This window comes from Neoarius graeffei, chromosome 27 (assembly GCF_027579695.1).
Source record: "Neoarius graeffei isolate fNeoGra1 chromosome 27, fNeoGra1.pri, whole genome shotgun sequence".
In the NCBI taxonomy this organism is placed as follows: domain Eukaryota; kingdom Metazoa; phylum Chordata; class Actinopteri; order Siluriformes; family Ariidae; genus Neoarius; species Neoarius graeffei.
The window spans coordinates 35187906-35195035 of record NC_083595.1 but is presented as its reverse complement, the minus strand read 5'-3'; positions in this window follow the sequence as shown (position 1 = coordinate 35195035).

Genomic DNA, 7130 nt, shown 5'->3' with positions numbered 1-7130 from the left:
AGAGTGCTTCATGCCGGGTAGAAGAAGGGGTTTATGCGCATGCGTCCTACTTCTTCTATTGTTCTGGTGTCTCCGATGGGACCGTCTTACAGCGCACGTAGAGGTGTGGCATGTGTATTGCATCATTTTCAGCAAGCGTTGCGTTGCCATATTTACCTGATATTTTACTGATCCGTTGCCCATGTGGACGCGATATTTTTTTTAATAAAATCTCGTTGCCGTTGTCGTGTGGATGTAGCCTAAGACTAGACTAAATAATAAAATTAAACGATTCAGACAGCCTTAGTCTCCTGGATGCTCTGGGAGTCTCCCCGGGAGCATGTAGACAGAGACAGGAAAGGCAGGAGAAACTTGATCTAAGTCCTATTTGGAAAGTTGTAAATTAAATTGTAATGACTGGCTATTGCTGATATGTGGCTTGATGTTGTGACATGTAAGTAAGTTTAGCAAACAACTGATTTGATTGATGTAGATTTATGGTGTGAGATGCAAAGAACTATTGTTAATATGTGAACTGATGGTGTGAGATGTAAACAAGTAATGCAAATAATCGTGTAGATTGATGACATATACATACCGTAAAATACCAAATAATAGCCCGGGCGATTATTTGTCTCAATCACGTAAGAGACCCGGCGCGTATTAGAGACTAGGCGGCTATTTGGAACAGGCGATTAATTCCTTCTTCACAAACACCTTCCCCAAAATCTACCTCAAAACGGGGAAAAAAATCATTCTCAGATAGGCCTACTTTTAACCAGTATAACTTACAGTTTGTTTAGAGTTAGATTACAGATAGCACGGTGCCGACTTCGGGGAATTTTGAAGACGCAGAATGCATCTTCGCATGGCACAGTCGGGGTGGATAAAGGATAAATCACACACCTTTTCCTGTTAATGACTAGTTAAGCGCATGCTTTACAAAATAATCAAGAAACCACACCATTGTCTGTGCGCAGCACTGTGATTTAATTACTCTGCAAAGTTATGGTCACTTGCTATCACCCTCACCCATGCAGCCTCCACCCTTTGCGCTTCGCGATGTCTGTCAATCTGAAATTGCATGGAGGGCGCGACGTTGAAGCAACATAATTAGGGTGCGAAGTGTCAAACCAAAGGGTTTTTTCTTATGCTGAAAAATAAGTGACCTGCAGTGGCTACATACTGTCATCTTGCATTCTCACGTTTCTCTCCAAGACGTCTCCCTATTTGGCGGATATGAGCCTATTCCCCGAGTGAGTTGGTACGGTGGCTCGACCCTGTAGAAAACTTAAAGTTCGGATGAAAGTTAGTTGAATAGGTTACTGACTTGTAGGCCTACATGTTGCCTGCCTGACGCGTGCTTCTGCCCAACTTGCACGACAGATTACTTGTTGAAAAGGCCCCTTGGATTAGATTGGCCGCGAGCAGACTGAAATGCATGTTAGAACGCTCTCACCTTTTTTTTAAAGCGTCTTCCAGATCCGAATGGGTAAGGGCAAGTGAAATGGTATAAGGTCTTTAATAAAACTCAGTGTGTGCTTTGACGCATGCATTCGGCAATTTAGGTCGTTTAACAGAAGCAGCAGTCCAACCTTGGAAACCCGCAGTCCTCAATGTCACCACACACGCTGGCTTTCGTTGGGTATACCCAAAGGGGTGGCTAAGACATCTGTCAAAAGTTACGGAGTTGCATTCCTCAAGAAATATTACGGTAGACCAAGATTATAACATTGAAATGGCATGTTTATTATCACGTAACAAAATGTTGTAAACAGTATTATAGAAATAATTTCATTCATTCATTCATTCATTCATTCATATTGTTTCGGTAGAAAACTAATGCAAAATCGTTTAAACACCAGAAAACCAGAAAAGTGCTGGGCCTCAAGATTCTAGATAGAACGTTCGGACGCTTTTTTTTTTTTTAGACCCCGGCGAGTATTCGGAACCGGCATTTATTTGTCACAACACACGCGTACACCCGGCCGTTAAAGGGAACTCGGCGGTTAATTGGAACTCGGCTATTATTTGGTATTTTACGGTAACTATTGCTAATATGTGAATTGGTGGTGTATATTGTGAATAAGTTTTACAAATTACAGTGTAGATTGATGGTGAAACGTAGGCTTAATAAGTTACCAATATGTGCATTGATGTGAGATATAAATAAGAAGGCCATAAGTTGATAAAATATGTATTAAACCGATGGTGCGATAAATAAAAATGTTTTGAGAGATATTGACCACTGTGAGTGAAGAAGGGCTCCCCTTCCTTACAAAAGCCAATTTAACCACTGATTACTACCCACCTCTAACAATGAGAACAATACCAAAAAAAAAAAAATCCTAGCAGGAAGACAGAAAAAACTGAATTCTACCACAAAAGTCTTAGCATGTATCAGTCGATAGAACGTCTCAATACTGACAGCATGAATGATTATTAAAACAAACATATCGGCTTAACTCAGGATTAACTGCAGAAACGTTTAGATTTATCAGCAGCCACCTGAGAGTATAAACTTACTCCTATAAATTCATGATGGGTCTCCATGTCAATATCGTGGTCCATATGACACAAAACTGTCGTCTAACTTATTTGCTGTTGACCAACTCACTTTCTGTAGATCTGAACATGAGTATCAGGCTTTGGGGAGAAAAAAAAGGATTTACATTTTCATAAGACATCAAAGGAAAACAGCAAAACAAATGAAACAATGTGTCTGCTGATGTAGAACGACAAACTGATTAAAAATAAAATAAAATAAAATAAACCAACATAAAACAACTCATCTACCAAAATAGGAACACAACAAACAAATAAATATTGACATATACAGTAGCGGCGGCACGGTGGTGTAGTGGTTAACGCTGTCGCCTCACAGCAAGAAGGTTCTGGGTTCGAGCCCCGTGGCCGGCGAGGGCCTTTCTGTGCGGAGTTTGCATGTTCTCCCCATGTCCGCGTGGGTTTCCTCCGGGTGCTCCGGTTTCCCCCACAGTCCAAAGACATGCAGGTTAGGTTAACTGGTGACTCTAAATTGACCGTAGGTGTGAATGTGAGTGTGAATGGTTGTCTGTGTGTCAGCCCTGTGATGACCTGGCGACTTGTCCAGGGTGTACCCCACCTTTCGCCCGTAGTCAGCTGGGATAGGCTCCAGCTTGCCTGCGACCCTGTAGAACAGGATAAAGCGGCTAGAGATAATGAGATGAGATATACAGTAGCCTATAGAGTAGAACATGGTATTAAACACGATGAGCCACCCTGCACGTTTATTGATTTTATTATTATTATATGTGTCATGTCACGGGATTTTTGGACCAGATGCTTTGTTTACAGAATGCGGAGAAACAGCGTTGAAAAGCGCACGCCATTTTGCACTATTTTCACTGGCTGATCCAGTAACTATCAACGAATAATCAGCTCAATAGCGCCCCTACGGGATACATTTACCACTTTTAACATCAACTATGACTGTGATGACTGTGTTGGACTGAGGCTGGTTCTAGAGGACTTGAGACAGGGACTGGTTTTAAATGACTCCAGTGTAGTTCCGGTCCAGAACTGGAAATGAGTCAACACTCGACTTGACTTGACTCGACTCGATAGCGTCCATTCATTGTCCATGTCCTGGCTGATTTTGAGTCCTGGTCTCCATGTTTTCAACACTGCATGTTCAGAGGTTAGAAAGAATAAACACACTAAAATATGACTGACTAGCTTGTATCAACAACAGTTCTAGCTTTGTTGCTAACATTTTGTACAGCGTAAAGTTGGTCCCATGTTAGAAACAGAATATCTGCGACTAATATTCTGACATAATTGGCACAACACCGAAAGTGAATTTGAGGCATCAATGAGGCATCAAATTAAATTACTTATAGCTGTTTTGCAAATCCATAGTCACAGTAGTGTCATTCTGGTCCAAAAATACACTTTCGACCTAGCTGAAACATCACATTCATCATGGATATTTTGAAAGCTTTCTGCCTGGAAAATGGACCATTTTGGGTTGTGCGCACGATTTCATGTCAGATTTACAGTAATGTCCCTTGGTCAGATTTCACTTTGGTTTGTATTTCCTGCATATGGAAAATACACTTGGTCGTGTAATGCAGCAGGTATAACTCAAAATCCATAATCTGAGCATCTGGTATGAAAATCTGGTGGGCTGACACATATCATATAATATGCTAAGCTCCTAGTGTTCCATTTTAATCTTGAATAATAATTTTAAAAATCATTGGAATAGACAAGGGGCGGCACGGTGGTGTAGTGTTTCGCACTGTTGCCTCACAGCAAGAAGGTGCTGGGTTTGAGCCCAGTGGCCAACGAGGGCCTTTCTGTGTGGAGTTTGCATGTTCTCTCCGTGTCCGCGTGGGTTTCCTCCACAGTCCAAAGACATGCAGGTTAGGTTAACTGGTGACTCTAAATTGACCGTAGGTGTGAATGTGAGTGTGAATGGTTGTTTGTCTCTATGTGTCAGCCCTGTGATGACCTGGCGACTGGTCCAGAGTGTACCCTGCCTCTCATCCATAGTCAGCTGGGATAGGCTCCAGCTTGCCCGCGACCCTGTAGAACAGAATAAGCAGCTACAGATGATGGATGGATGGATGGATGGATGGAATAGACAACGAAGTAATGAATTGTCTATAATGAAAATAAATACACTACCGTTCAAAAGTTTGGGGTCACTTTGAAATGTCCTTATTTTTGAAAGAAAAGCACTGTTCTTTTCAATGAAGATCACTTTAAACTAATCAGAAATACACTCTATACAGTGGTGCTTGAAAGTTTGTGAACCCTTTAAAATTTTCTATATTTCTGCATAAATATGACCTAAAACATCATCAGATTTTCACACAAGTCCTAAAAGTAGATAAAGAGAGCCCAGTTAAACAAATGAGACAAAAATATTATACTTGGTCATTTATTTATTGAGGAAAATGATCCAATATTACATATCTGTGAGTGGCAAAAGTATGTGAACCTTTGCTTTCAGTATCTGGTGTGACCCCCTTGTGCAGCAATAACTGCACCTAAACGTTTCCGGTAACTGTTGATCAGTCCTGCACACTGGCTTGGAGGAATTTTAGCCCATTCCTCCGTACAGAACAGTTTCAACTCTGGGATGTTGGTGGGTTTCCTCACATGAACTGCTCGCTTCAGGTCCTTCCACAACATTTTGATTGGATTAAGGTCAGGACTTTGACTTGGCCATTCCAAAACATTAACTTTATTCTTCTTTAACCATTCTTTGGTAGAACGACTTGTGTGCTTAGGGTCGTTGTCTTGCTGCATGACCCACCTTCTCTTGAGATTCAGTTCATGGACAGATGTCCTGACATTTTCCTTTAGAATTTGCTGGTATAATTCAGAATTCATTGTTCCATCAATGATGGCAAGCCGTCCTGGCCCAGATGCAGCAAAACAGGCCCAAACCATGATACTACCACCACCATGTTTCACAGATGGGATAAGGTTCTTATGCTGGAATGCAGTCTTTTCCTTTCTCCAAACATAATGCTTCTCATTTAAACCAAAAAGTTTTATTTTGGTCTCATCCGTCCACAAACATTTTTCCAATAGCCTTCTGGCTTGTCCACGTGATCTTTAGCAAACTGCAGACGAGCAGCAATGTTCTTTTTGGAGAGCAGTGGCTTTCTCCTTGCAACCCTGCCATGCACACCATTGTTGTTCAGTGTTCTCCTGATGGTGGACTCATGAACATTAATATTAGCCAATGTGAGAGAGGCCTTCAGTTGCTTAGAAGTTACCCTGGGGTCCTTTGTGACCTCGCCGACTATTGCACACCTTGCTCTTGGAGTGATCTTTGTTGGTCGACCACTCCTGGGGAGGGTAACAATGGTCTTGAATTTCCTCCATTTGTACACAATCTGTCTGACTGTGGATTGGTGGAGTCCAAACTCTTTACAGATGGTTTTGTAACTTTTTCCAGCCTGATGAGCATCAACAACACGTTTTCTGAAGTCCTCAGAAATCTCCTTTGTTTGTGCCATGATACACTTCCACAAACATGTGTTGTGAAGATCAGACTTTGATAGATCCCTGTTCTTTAAATAAAACAGGGTGCCCACTCACACCTGATTGTCATCCCATTGATTGAAAACACCTGACTCTAATTTCACCTTCATATTAACTGCTAATCCTAGAGGTTCACATACTTTTGCCACTCACAGATATGTAATACTGGATCATTTTCCTCAATAAATAAATGACCAAGTATAATATTTTTGTCTCATTTGTTTAACTGGGTTCTCTTTATCTACTTTTAGGACTTTGTGAAAATCTGATGATGTTTTAGGTCATATTTATGCAGAAATATAGAAAATTCTAAAGGGTTCACAAACTTTCAAGCACCACTGTACATTGCTAATGTGGTAAATGACTATTCTAGCTGCAAATGTCTGGTTTTTGGTGCAATATCTCCATAGGTGTATAGAGGCCCATTTCCAGCAACTATCACTCCAGTGTTCTAATGGTACAATGTGTTTGCTATTGCCTCAGAAGGCTAATGGATGATTAGAAAACCCTTGTACAATCATGTTAGCACAGCTGAAAACAGTTGAGCTCTTTAGAGAAGCTATAAAACTGACCTTCCTTTGAGCAGATTGAGTTTCTGGAGCATCACATTTGTGGGGTCGATTAAATGCTCAAAATGGCCAGAAAAATGTCTTGACTATATTTTCTATTCATTTTACAACTTATGGTGGTAAATAAAAGTGTGACTTTTCATGGAAAACACAAAATTGTCTGGGTGACCCCAAACTTTTGAACGGTAGTGTACATATCTACTGCAGGGATTAAAAAGCCCAGCGATCGGAACCAGAATGGGAAGGTTTTGGAGAAACCCTGAAACAGCTGGTATATTCCCTTAATTACAGTGACATCACCTCAAGTGTTAGTGTTAGACCTGAGCTCTTCGATCTTGTCTAAACATAATTGTTCAATCACGAACGTCTCGAAACATCTGTTTGGCGCAAGAATATGAAAACATCTTATCATCACACTGCTTATTCCTTCCTGCTTTTACCACAGAGAACACAAATGTTAATGCTACAAACCCTTCTTTTGTTTAACAGTCGAAGGAGGGATGAATAACAATCCTCAGTAGAATGACAAAATGTCCAAGA